Raw genomic sequence first — 15,246 nt, 5'->3', positions numbered from 1 at the left:
ACGGCATGTTGTTCAAATGATGCATAAAAATGCGTAAAAAGATTTATTTTTCAAATGAGTCTAGGACTTGTTTATATTTTGAAAAGAAATTTGTCTGTAAAATCTAGTTATGGCTCTGTGTGCTGCAAACTGCATCGTTAAAGATCTTATACAGATAGAATAAGAAACTTCTCAACAAATTCTCTGATCACACTCTTTATGACATTCGCGTCGTTATCTGATGTTTGATTTTCGCAAAAAAATTGTCTGAACAGTTAGACTGCTATAGTCACGTATTCCACTGGCTGGGCACGTTAGGGATCCCTACACAAGGCAAATAACTACTTACATATTCATTTCAAGTTCTAAATATACATTATACAGCTTATCAGAAAATAGTACAACCCATTTTTAAAGCAAATCGCGGTCGGTCCCCTTTTTCATGTTTTTTACTTACAATGTACAAGTCATTGTAAAACATTTCGATTTTAGAAAATAAAATGAAAATTCGAATCCTAAAATTCGTCTTTAAACTGTCAAGCCTGTAACACGCAATATATAAAATATACCAAGTATTTAAATACAAGGTTGAAGGCGAAACAGCATAAAAAATAGAATATAATATAAGTTAAATTGTTTAATGTGCATATTGCGTGGATAAAATCTGAAACCCAATATTCTAGATAGATAATAGCTTTACATTTACCAGACAAAACTGATCTAATCGCTTTCATTTATCAACTATTGAGTCGAGGAATGACTGAAAAGTTTTAAAAGGTGTTCTTATGCATTTTCATCATTGTTCATTTTTCATACATGTCGTGCAACTTTGAGTTAAGCATGTTTATTGATTCCACCTTATCAACAGCAGACGTCATCTTTCCTTCAACAAATGCGCAACTGTTATATTGTCATATTTCACCGCCTCAAACGAAGCTATTCAGCTAAAGTGACAAGGGGTGTGGTTGAGACTGCGCACGTATAGAGGGTACTTTAGTTCATAAATGGATTTTTCTATCATAACTTTTGCTGTCTAATTCTAAATAAGATCTACCTTCCATTATAGACCATGTCGACTGGTCGTAAAATATTCAAACAGGGAAGAATCCAGTGATGATAGAAATAGAATAATAAATCTTTAGTTTGAAGTATATTTGAGGGGAATATGCAGATTTATTACAGTTTTTGTACTTCTGAAGACAATCTACATCTCTGTAACATTTGCCTCGAATACAAGAAAAAACACCAAGCACCGTCAACATGGTTATCTCAGAGCCAAATCTCAGTTTTGCTACAATTTTATTACATTCGGAGAATACTTTTGTCTTTTCACTATTTTTTTTTTTTATTATTATATAACATATTTTAATGTCTCTATCGAACTCAGTCGTTCACCCTGAAGACTTATTTATAATTCTCTAAATTTAAACTATACCCCATTTTCAATAGCACTCGCCATTCTATTAATTAACTTCGTAAGAAATGAATAAAATATTTCTCACTAGAAATAGTGGAAGAACTAACACATTAATTATCTTGAAGGAATGAGTTAAAGTTACTACAATTTTACATTAAATTGACCAGATTCTCCCAGATCACACACAAACACATTTTATTTTCTTGTTTCTAAGAGCAATTATTTACGAGTTGGTTTTTAATTCCGTCAACTCTACTCAAAGTCTGTTATTTTCCTTTACAAAATATTATCATTATGCTATCTGACCGATATGCTATTATTTCGATAGGACATGTTTTGTAGTTGCTTTAAGATACAACCTTCGATATGCAAGAGTTATCCATTATATGACCCAGTTAACAAATGACATTTTCTTTGTGAGAAACTATATGTCAGCAATTGAATATGTATACGAATTATGTTTTAAATCTATCAGAATCGATGTAACGATTTGATAATGTGAATCACTCGCACAGAGTTGCTTTAAGGAACACGCTATAACAATAACAAGTAAAAATTCACGGAATGAATATAAATAATAAATTAAAATTTTAAGTGTTTTTTAGATTAAAGTGTTATAAGAAAGTGTCATAAATATGAAAGGAGGCTAATAAATTTCACTTGAGATTTGAAGGGGAGGTAATTAAGCCTATTGAATGTGAAGTGGTAACTTGAATACAATTGAGTGAGATATGCCGATTGGAATTATAATTAAGATAAAATATGTTATATTAGAAGGAAAAGGAAACGTGGTGAACATATGATTGTATTGTATCAGAGAGAGTAATGGTTTAGTGGTATCAAATGACTTGACACAATGACCTACTGGTTGCTAATGAGCATGGTTTCATTTACATAATATCCTTTGTTAAAGTGTTTACTAGTGGAATTGAAACACGAAAGTAAAACGATGGATGGACGACATTATTAATATGTTGTTCGATATCAAAAGTTCTTCTTCAACATTGAAATTAAAACAAGTAATTTTGCTGGTGCCGATAGTGAGACAGTCCATCGGCATCCAACCCTTGTACTTATATTTTTTATTTGGTAAAAATCGTGAAAACATATTCTTTCTACTTGTTCTGAGTGGTGTTTTATCTAAATTGTTCCTTATTTCATTTTCCTGGTATTATGTTATTTAAAGTTGTTCCCAATTACATGTTTTCCATGTTCGTAGAATTTGTGTCATAAATACATGCAGTGTGGATAGGTTCCTCATCGCTTGTTCCTATTGTTAAGGATGCTCGGTTGCTTGGTAAATTGAATAAAAGAGATATCCTTCAACAGGCATGCCATGATTGAAGAAAGATATCACAGACTTAGTAAGATTTAATTACAGTTTTACAATACCTTTATCTTAAAAAGTCAGAAATATCAAACTAGAAAGAATTACATCTGGTAAGAAAACTATTTTTTTTTTTTTTGTATAATGCTGAAATTTTTATTTTCAAATTTATGAAAACTTAACATTAAAATCAAGAGAAATGTGTCCCTTTAGTTTTAAGCCGCTGATTTGTAAACGCCAAAACTATTTAAAAGGTTTACGTAAACTTTTTAAGTTCGTTCTTGTTTTTGGTAGGTGTAAGAAAACGCAGAATTGAAGAGAAATTTGTCTCCTGTGTATTCTGAGGGTTTCAACTATTAATATCGAGTCATTTTAAAGCTATAAACTGGTCGAACTGCTTTTTTTAACTAGTAGTACTCTCCGTTTCTAATTAACCCCTTGAAAACAAATTCAGTTTCAGAAACATAGATGTAAATAGCAAACTTTAGGAATATTTTCAGGTATAGTTTACGACGCTGTTGATATTTCCCTTGAATTGAATTAAAGAGAACATAGTGCATGTGAGTAAATTCGCAACTTCTAAGTACATTCGAACTAGTCAAATCAACTTCCTCGGCGGTTATTCGTTTGAAAAAGTCACACGAAAGATCTTCTGTGGACATCGTAACCTCGTTCGTCAACGACAGACAGCACTTGGTGGATACACACGAAACTGCGTAGGCCTATGGTTCTTACTTGGAAAAACATGTATGGGCCATAGGTAGTTCCGTATGCTGGTAGACACAAGAACACTCTCGGAAGGTTTAAATAAAAACAAAACAAATGCCCTACATCACAAATAGTGCGGTTTACGTTAGAACTCCACCTTTTCCACACTATTGTTTGACACTTTGAAACCATATAGGATCAATTAAATAATAATAAAATCTTACCGCTTAAGAACTGCACTAATCTAGTTTACTACCTAAAACTCAGCGAAATTGAAGAAAAGTAAAAACATGTTGAAATTTATATGGAATTAAAACGGAAATGGAATTAAGATTAGAATCTCCTGAAGTTGGTATTACGTCATAGGGGTCAGAGAGGTTGTATAGCGTCATCAAAGTCAGGAAGTTTAAAGTTGGAAGGATTATGGGAATGGCTAATTGCTTCTACTCACAACATGCTTCCTGGGTCGTACTTTCTGACTTTCAAAACATGTCCGTTGTCGAACACATTTTTTTGCAAAAAAAAAAAACGAAACAAAACCAAAAAAAGGAAACCACCCATAAGCCGCAAAAATATTAATGTGATCACTAATCAGAGCCTATAAAGTTGAAGCTTAGAAAACTGGCCCATTATGACATTTATCATTGGAAATTCAATAACTTGTTAAGAATGATTTTTTTTTGTCGTTTTTCAGCTGAGCAGGTAATTCAGATAACATATCCCAATAAACATCATTATTTATCCCCCTCTTTTTATATTTCTATAATGGTAATCAGCAACGGGACGCTTCAAAAGGAGAATCCACAATCTGAGAGTGAAATTATCTACCTAATAGACGTCTCTGTTTTCTTCATATGGCCGATAAAATACTTGAAATAAATTCAATTTTTTGTACGATTAGTAATGTAACTCCAGGGGTTTGTGTACCGACTGAGTAAATTTTAGCAGTCACTTGGTCTGAATTTTAGATTTAATTCTGAACGAAATTGAAATAAGATACAAATTCCATCAGATTTCGAACTTGCCCCGGGTATCGTCTAGCTTTTCGTTTGATGTACCAGAGTTTTAATAGGTTTTTAACAGAAAAACAATGACTATGACTGGTAGAATCGACCATGTAAACATGCAGATCGTTTCAATAAAAAGGCTTCTTTGAAGTGGTTTCCATCACACAATGAGATACCATGATACAGATTAGGTTATTGCAATGTCTGATCGAACAAAACGAGGCTTTTATCCTGGCGCTTACCGATTTGGAATTAATATCTGATTCCGTAATCTGATCTGAAGTCAAATAACACGCCAACTATTGATAAATGTTTGAATTAATTGTTGACAAGAAACCTGATCAATAGTCTGGAAATTTAGCTCGAGGAAGGTTCTGTCGCATTGATCTTTTTATTACCAAGAGACTGAATGCTGTATCCTACTTCCAGGTGAAAATAGTTTGGTAACACCCAAAACTACCAGTGTTGACAAAAACAAAAAATCTGTATTGGTACAAAAGGCGACCAAAGATGAAATATTTCAGCAGACTGAAACACCAAGTCACAACAAGTGACAAGATCTGTACAAATACAAAAGTTGATTATAGATGAAACGTTCTGGCAGACTGAAACATCATGAAAACTAAGACAACATTCATTCAGTCAGTAACGATAACACGTCTTTTTAAGGTCTTACATTTTTGTACGTATAGATAACGTTTAATTTAAGGGGTTACTTCAATCATATCAAGTCCAAAAAGGTTTAAGAATCAGTAGAGCTATACCCCAACGTCGTGATAACGACACTATAACTTTTTATTTCATTAAATTATACATCGAAATTCCGCTCATGTATCGACATGGCTCTGATAGGATTATGAAACTATTAAATTGTAAAAGAAATTTTGAATGTGCATTTTAATTTCAGTATACTATGCTACTGCAATGCTCCGATAGTAACGCGAATTACGTTCTGTATGGAAAGTGTGGGGAGCAATTAAACTGAATGCCTATGGCCGCGGTAATTATGTATTTATTTGATAGAGTAGTTGTACCAACAGTACAATATGTTTAATAATGACATCGAGTACCTTGAGAGGTGACAAGGTTTATTTTCACTTGTCAAATTGTCACGGGACAACTGTTATTTTATTTAAACTACGAGTTTAATGAATGTGTATGTAGTTGGAATGTGGTGACAGTCCTCGTTGATCAGATGTAGTAGCTGTGATCAGTCATGATTGTTGCTTTTATCAGAATATGAAGCTATAGTTGAGTGCTCGATTTGATAATTCACGTCGAATGTAAGAAAATGCATCAGATATTCGTCATTAGCTAACCTTGTGATTATCCACTGGGAATATAACTTTGGTCCTCCTCCAGTAAGCTAATAGATACAAAAATCATTGCGGTTTCTGTGAAATGTAGACATTATCATTTTAATATTATCTTTACAGACTTCATCAGTGTGTGACCGTTTATAAAAATGAAATATGACATGTTTATTGTAAAATCATCACTAGTTTATAAAATCTGATAATGTTTTAAGTTAAACATGAGAGGGTTAATATCCACCTGTGATAATCCACCAAAGATTTGGTTAGCATAATTTTCCATTCAATACTATTTAATGTCAGATGGTGACGATAACATCTAACAGATTGCACATGGAGCATGTTGATATCTTTGCCCACAATGCCCAAGCACTCGCTTTAAGACATGGTCAACGGGTGTCTTAATTAATAGAGAGTTTTCGGACGTCTTTTACTGCAGATGTAGCATTTTTACTTACACGGCGACGGAATCGAAAAAAAAAAGAATTTTAACATTCTACTTTTTCGCACATGATTGGGCTGATGAAGACAGACTGCAATGCAATGAGGGAAATTTTGTCAAGGGATCTTTTAAGTGCACAGTCTGTTGGATATGGTTTATTGACGAAACGCTTTTTTTCATGTCAATCCCTCCGAGGAAGGAGGGGAAATCGGACAGAAGACAACTTTAGGTAACGTTTCGACCTATGGAATCGGAGGATCGCTATCAGAATGGAAGTTATAGTTATATTGGCAGATCAAACAAACCTATAAAGTAAATATTACATTATGTATATTAATATACGATATACATGTATTGAAGTATGTAATGATAACATGTCTGCACTGTTGATGCACGCGATTTACACCACGTACTATCAGTATTAAGCAATTGAATGGTGAAATCTGTTCCCTTTTTTTATTATCATATTTTGTTTGTGTGGAAGAAGACATGTGGTGGTACGTTCATCTGCATCTAATAGCAGTTTTTCTTGCATTTTCTGTTTCAAACGTCAGATGATGTGTAATGTTATACACTACTGTTTAAATTATAATGTCTTGCAAGATTTTTCTGTTATACGGACTTGATCAAATCTTAAGTGTGCTTTCACAATCATTTAAGCAATAGTGAACCTATGACCTCGTTTAACATTGAAATGACAAGTAAACAAACCGACGAGAAAATAGTTAGGTCAGACAATAAATGTACAAACATAGAAATATGTATAATTTTATCTCAGATTTGACTAAAAACTAAAAACTGTTACTATTTTATTATCAATTATTCATGTCAACAAGTCAACCTTCTGTACTATCTGTAACTTGTAAACAAAGATACGGTTGACACTCCCTTTGTCGATGATCCGGTCAGATATACAAATTTGACTACTTCAATTTGTGTAAAATAAGATATTTAAACATTATGTGTTTTGCTTTCTACCACCACCAACCCTACTACATCAATTCAGACATTTGACTTGAAATAGTCAAAAATTATTTCAATGTGCAATCTCGTAAAAGGTGAGTGTCTCAACGTCAAGATACACGTTCCTGGGACCCTCTAGTTTCGACGTATTCTGAAATAATAAGATTTTGCAGTAGAAAAAGTTTCTCTTTAATTTATGGTCATTTTTGCTTGTTTTGTGATTTTCTGCATCAATAAAGTAATCACTGAAAAATAGTATTTGATCTAGTACTAACAATTATTAAATATCATTCAAATTGTCATAAATATTTCGACCACCTTTAATATAAATCCAGTTTTAATCAATCAAGTTAAAGCTAACCTTTTTCTACCATTGTCTGATTTGGTAAACAACTGTGACTGATCATTGTCCCTAAATATTCAATCATACCCAAAAATATACATTATTTTCCTAATCAATTCATCGTAAACAACATATTTTGACCTTTATATGGTATTGTGTAATCCAGTATAAATATTTCCTAAAAAATCTTATCTCTTTTGCTGATCAATCTTGTTCAAAGTAACTTTGTCTACTGCTGACCCCTCTATAACATTAGTAATTTGTAAACATCGTTGATTTAAAATAGCCATATTATTATCATTCAAGAAACAAAACTCATTTCTCTGAGCATTACCTCAACTCTGTCAACAAATTACAGCTGAACTTTACCTTGATTAAGATCTAGATCATTGCATCCCTTGGCTATACAAAAAATGGCGTATTTTATCACAAAAAAATATGTTTCACCTTTGAACTTTACGTAATAAGTATGAATATTGTTGTACTAAATATTTGAATGATATTAATGTGTACCCGCTACGTCTTATACTTTGTAATCACATGATTTTTGTAACAAACAGTAATTCATCTATACAGTCTTTCAACAACTTGTCGGAATCCAATCCAAGTATAAGAATGGGAGCTTTTATGTTATTCCTTTCCTGCCTCAGGAAACCAAGACATTGTCCTTATCTTATTTCCTTACTATATTCTTGTGGGATAAGAGCGGATCTTCCTGAATAGAGATAGTAAGTTTGCAGATTTGTTCCGTAATACATGTAATTGTTTACCGCGTAGAAGTCAACTGTGTAACCTACAGACCTACCATAGTTGAACTATGGTTTAGACAGGTGGTTGTTTAAAAGTAGTTACATGATATTTTACATGTTTTTTACACATTTAGTTTATCTTTGTAAACCTGACTCTTTCGACATATTTAGATTTCATTTCCAAGCACTCTGACGAGCATAAACATAACTTCTAAATAACATAACCATTTCTTAAGTGGTTGATTGAACAGAAGAAGTTGGCGTTGAAAACCAGTCTGTAACATTTTTCTGTCTGTATTGGCAACATCATGATTGTTTCTCAATACATGTTGATGAAACTTAAACATGCCAAAACGTCTGCACCTATTAAAACACATGGGTTTTAGTCTGTTACAACAATGAAATAGAATTTGGAATAGTCATTAGTCACCACAAAGAGAATACCAATATGCACTTGAGTTAGAGATTATTGCAATGAGAAAATCGAGTGGTAAATACATAATTCCATATCTTCCATATTGGCACGAAAACCATACAGCACCGATTACAAACCAATTGCAAGTACATTAAAACCAATTATCAACACAGAGAATAATGATGTAAAGTTTTTCAAATTTCAGTGATTTCAGTGGACAAAGGTTTCAGTGTCCTTAATCTGTGTTTCAGTTCAAGAGCATTTCAAGTACGTCTAACCAATGAAGTTTGCACAAATCCGTGCCGAGAGCGAAAGAAAGCTGTCATCGGTCATAATGAGAAGGGATGTTTCAGTCAGTTTAATATCGAAATTTACAGTACAAGATAATATTAATATCTTAAGAAAAATCCTGAAAGTTAATCACGCGATAAACGATGGAAATTGGCTTCATTGTGTATTCAAAATAGGTTATAAATGTTATAAATAGATTCACGTTAGTTCGGAACTGTTTGGACCATTAATACAAAGATTCCATTACTTCATAGAAGAAGTCAATTAATGCAATTATGTGTGTAGGCGCTTCCAGTTAACAGAAGAGACTATTTCATGTGTTGAAATTATTGAAAATCCATTGTGAATTAGTACTAAAAATAGATAGCGAATATTCTCAATCAACAACGAGCAAACTCAACAAAAATTACATATATATCTGACTCACCCTATATAAAGTGAGGTGATGGTCACAGTTTAAATTGTCATTTAAAGTCCGTTATAACATGCAGCTTTCCAATCACCAAAGATATATGAGATGGTCAGGAATGAGTATTATTAAAGATGATGTCCATCCTGTCCTTAACTTAAAAACGCATTATGGTACATTCTCCTTGAAAATCTTTTAGTCAGAATCTAATCTTTTCTACAAACAAAAGCAGTCCTTTCAGATCTCTTGTGTTAGTGAAGTCATATAAAGGAATTTCCGTCTTGTAATTTCCACGCCAGCTTTGTGAACTGTTGAAATTTCCAGACATAATTATTTACTTTTATTTTGTTTTTGTTTGTGGTTGTTTTCTAACCAGACTAAAGACAAATCCTAAAGGCCATTTTGAAATTACATTACAACTTGAACCGGTACTTTTTTTATCTTTCAAGAAACAAAACGTCAAAAGTCACCCAATAGTAAGGCTATAGGTGAACTACCAGTTTTAAAACATGACAGTCTGATAACATACTAGTTGGGTCAGTAATTAAAAAAATGGAAGTCCAAATTGTAACAAAAAAACTCATGACATAGTGTCTTCAAAAACATGGAACCAACGAGCCTTTAATGCAATACATTAAAATGGAAAAATTGTCATGGACAGAACAATTAGAACACAAAGGAACAAAGGGAGGTGCTTCTACTGTTCAATATCCAACTTTTATTGTGGATTTAATGCTTTATGCAGTGTAATTAACCGTAAAGGACTATATTACTCGAAGTCAAAGTGTACTTGATGATCATTACATAAGACATTTTAAAAGATCAATATGGGTTCATGTCCGTTTTGACCAATGGACGAGTTGATTCGCTATGGATAAACCTTTTTATGTCTGTTTTTACACTCTCCGCAATGGGGTTGAACGAAAAGCTATTCTTTTAGTTCTCTAGGATTCAAGTAAAATTTAAGGTCTTAGCATGTTTTACTCTATCGATGACGATTATAATTTGATAATTTGTTCTTCGACACCGGGACAACATAGATCATGTGGCCCTAACGTTCTAACTCCACGGCATACAACTGATAATGCGTATTAAGATCCATTTTTTGTTAATGTCGTCTGTAATCCCACCTATGTCAATGACATTCGGAGCGTTCTAGGACACATGTATTTAATATATTACATTCTTTTCTTCTGTACATTTGATTAGAACTTTTAATCTATTCTTTCCACGTAATAAAATTCTTATGTTGACATTTGGTATTTTAATGAAAATTTGATTCGTTACTACCAAAACTAATCTATTTTTCATTATTACTTTTAACTTACTTAGACTTAGATTTTCATCTAAGACGGGGTGTAGTAAGTTTGTATTTGACGGAATCGTTTAATTTCATTACAGATTATTGACTGGCTAAATAGATTACTAGAACAAATGAGAACAAGAATAATATTTATTGGATATTTGATAACAAGAGATTCCTACCTGCAATTCCAATACTCTTGACTTCGATCTTTTATCCTTTAATCCAGTTAGCTATTCCTCACAGCCTAGAACAACTCGACACTCAACACACTCTGCTAGCTATTACACTGAAACAATACACAAGTGAAGTTTCTAGTCGAGCTTGGTAGCTGTGTAGCAGTCAGTAGGCGAGGTGAAACTATTCAGTGTCCGTTCTAAAAATTGATATAAGTATGAAATTCTCACACGTCGTCTGCCCCTTGAATGGTTAAAAATATAAACCAACCAAATATCCGATATTATCTATTCGTAGCAGTTGACAGATATCATGTAAGCTATCATAACTATAAGTTTGATTTACAATGTGTTATAAACAATACATATTAAAAAATATATCTATATAAAGTTGAATTTCTATAACTCATTTAAGCCTACCAAGTTCGTCACTTTTTGCGTAAAATAAAAACTGAAACTGTATTTAAGGATATTCAGATTAGACTAAATCCAAGATTAGGTTTTTGTTATGTAATATTCATTATATTCTCAATGCTCACCAACGAAAAAACAACCCCTAAACATGGGTACCGTTGAGATGTTCGGGATGTATAAGTAATAAAATGTTTTGATAATTTTTTGTCTAAGTAAACTAAGGTTTTACTTAGCCTATTACTTATACATCCCCATATTGAACCTTTTCAACCCTTGATAAACCCCTTAAATGTTAATTACAAATATTGATCTCATTTCTCCATACAATTCATTCTTGTTGTCATTCGGCCTACAACATTTCAATTGAGAAAAGTCAATGTGCTTGTATCAGAAAAGGGCGGTAATTTTAAAATTTGGTCCTACTCGTGGAATTTATTCATTGATGAAGTGTGAATCTATATTCAGATCTAGCTTTTATGTAACATGTAGAAACTGTTAGTCAATTCACACACTCCCAGGTAGATTCTCTACAAACTATAAGAATTTTGATATTTAGGGAATGAAATACTATCTCATATTGTCAAAATTCCAATTTGCACGTTCTCTTTCGTCTGCTACAAGACTTAATGACGTCATGTTCATTCCAGACGACAAATAAATACCACCAGGTGGAGAGATACACAGGGACTTGATAAAACCTAATTTCAATGATCGAGGTTGACGAAGTAGAATTATTCCAGTGCTGTGCTCAGACGCCTTAAGTTCTCTATTAGGAAATTGACTTTTATTTCCAAATCAGGCTGTCTTTACGAGTATTTTTATCCGAAAAATATCAACAGCATGAGAAGAAATAGTAGAAATATTAATAATTGAAACATTCCTTTGTGACTACATCGTAAAGTTCCCTGTGTATCAATATACGAGCGCATGATGAAAGAAAAACACAAAAAATAACATCAGACATAAAATAATAATAATAATAATAGGTGAACAGGTGCCTGTCTGGTGAAGAGTGAAACCAGGTGATAAAAAGGTTAAAAACAGTCGGCACCATTCCAAACATTCTGATGGTAAGAAATAAAAATGGAAGAGGAACTGGTTAACACTGAGAAATGTGAAATTATTCATCTGATAACATTTAAATGGGTTTAATATACACAGATATATATTTTTTAATTGCACGCACGAATGTTCTATAGTTAATTAAATGTTTGCACCCGTTATAGAATAAATTTTAATTGCACATTTTATACTTAATAAAAGTTTCTTTCAAATGTATACTTTAACGAAACTTATTTTTTAATTGCCAGCAGCTTTTGCAACACTTAATAAATCCGTAACGTTAATTATTTCTATAGGCTACTACAGAATGTAAATCTTATCACAGGAAGACTCAAATTTTTAATAGATACATAGACAAGGACAGATATAATTTAGTATATTTCATGCCATGGCGAAAAGGAAAAAAGAACTAAGGACTAAGAAACATGTAATCTTGTCGCTCGTCTGAGATCTCATCAATCGTAAGTATCAACAAACTCAAAAACATTTAAACACTTACTCAGTGCACCCTATATAGAGATTTTATTTATCTAAATAATACACAAAAAAATGTTATGTTATATGCTGCAATTTATCGTTTCTGATGAATACTTCAAAACGTTAATCACTTTTCAACACGCAACGGTATTTTTCACAATCGAGAATCTAATAAACACAATAATAGTACATGTATTATAATACTACAATAAAATTTCCTCAATACATTGTTCACGAAGATGTAAGAACCATCACTTTGAAATGTAGAAAGTTACTAGTTTTAATTTTTTTTATGTACGCAATAACTATACCATTGACGTATTCTATTCAAAGAATGCCAAGAAATTTCAGTATCATAGAAATGTTTTGGTTGAGGTCTTTTGATTCCCTCATGTATAGACGCTATGTTTCCTCCACAGACCACAAAAATAGAAAGTAGCCGTGACTTAATCTCGGAACACATTGATATAGATTATGAGGATCTCTAATGTTGATTATTATTCCTAATATATTAAGCTTAAAGGTAATGGGGAATAGATTAGAAATCTGGGCTTATAATAAAACAATATCGTTTAAAACTATTGACGTACAGTGGAAAGTGCCTACAAAACTTTTTGAATGGACTTTAACCATCAATAAACATCAGGCAACACACGATGTTTTTTGCAGGAAATTTAATGCACTCCTCTCGGCTTTAAAGGGTTAAAAAACGAAATCAAAACTACCAGCCCATTCATATCTGTCAAATTTAAGTGTTTTATTTTATTACAAAGGGAAGAAAGTCGAGCTATAATTAGCTAAAAACAACCGAAATGTTTTTAAACCATTCACAAATGATGTGGTGAAAGCCAGAAAAATGAAAGTCGGTTTCAAATTTACAAGTGTAAGGCAACCTGACTCGAATAATTGACGTTTTATAAACATTTTTTCAATTGGAGAATTTAACGTTTGACAGTTTTGTAAGAAAATGAAATTTTATCTTAAGATGACAGAGTGGAGCAAATCACGATTTTTTTGTTAACTTGTAAGAAGATAAATATAAAACGACGAGAAGGGAGTATGCTAAAGATATTAAAATACTAAATAAATAGGTATTTATATGATTTCAAGGGTGGTCCTGGTCCTATTCTTCAAAAAATCACACGAAGAGGGTTACAAATTAACAGCTTATCCGAAACACTTGTCGGCAAAATGCGATGAGCATAAGACGTTGTTTCAAATGTAGAATATGTATGCTGTTGACTTGTCCGTCGTGTTCAGAGTTTGGTCTCTGTCGACATCGACGTAGAAACTGTGATCAACTGCAAGATTCTCAAGATGTCGACAGGATAGTTTTTCAATCATCCCCTAGCGTAACGAAATGAATTAAAGCCAAGTTCGTTAAATATAATTGAAAACACAATGTCCCCTTGTCTGCAATTTGATTCTTACCTACACTGTTGTCCCACAATTGAGATTTAAAATCAAACTTTGCCAATAATAATAAATGATAAAAAAATTAGCCATTCTGAACCTGTCAGTAATATTACATTATAACAGAATCAACCATTCTGATCAATCAGTTATAATAGACGATTAAACAAAATTAGCCATTCTGAACCAATCGTTAATAATAATTAAAACAAAAATAAGTGATTCCTAAGCAAACAGTAATAATACATTGTAACAAATTCGGTCATTCCTAACCAGACATTAATAAGACATTGTAACAAATTTCGTCATTCCTAATCAGACATTAATAATACCTTGTATCAAAATCAGCCATTATAAACCAGTGGGTGCGGGCACAGTTTTTGTTGTCAAATCTTCTTTAATATCTCGCGTTTGCCGCACCCCACGACAAGATTATTGCGTTGCCGACATGATTTATAATCTAAAACAAGTTCGAAATATTTCGCCGGTTATTTTATCGTCATCGTCCAATCAGATTCATATTCATTCTATTTGCATGATCCGAACATTGACCATTCGTGTGCCCGCGCCTTAATGATACATTGTAAAAAAAGTAAATCATTCAGAGGACATCAACCACTCTGAACCAGAGAGTAACAACAAATTAAAAATAAATCAACCACTCTGAACCAGACAGTAATAATACAATATAACAAAATCAACCATGCTGATCAGTCAGTTATAATACAATATGACAAAATCAACCATTCTGATCAGTCAGTAATAATATATTGCAACACAATCAACCTTTCCGATCAGTCAGTTATAATATATTGTAACACAATCAACCTTCCAGATCAATCAGTTATAATATATTGTAACACAATCAACTTTTCTGATCAGTCAGTCATAATACAATATGACAAAATCAACCATTCTGATCAGTCAGTAATAATATATTGTAACACAATCAACCTTTCCGATCAGTTAGTTATAATATATTGTAACACAATCAACCATTCTGATCATTCAGTTATAATATATTGTAACACAATCAAC

The sequence above is a fragment of the Lottia gigantea genome (genome assembly GCF_000327385.1).
Source record: "Lottia gigantea unplaced genomic scaffold LOTGIsca_6, whole genome shotgun sequence".
Lineage (NCBI taxonomy): Eukaryota > Metazoa > Mollusca > Gastropoda > Lottiidae > Lottia > Lottia gigantea.
This window is presented reverse-complemented; position numbering follows the sequence as displayed.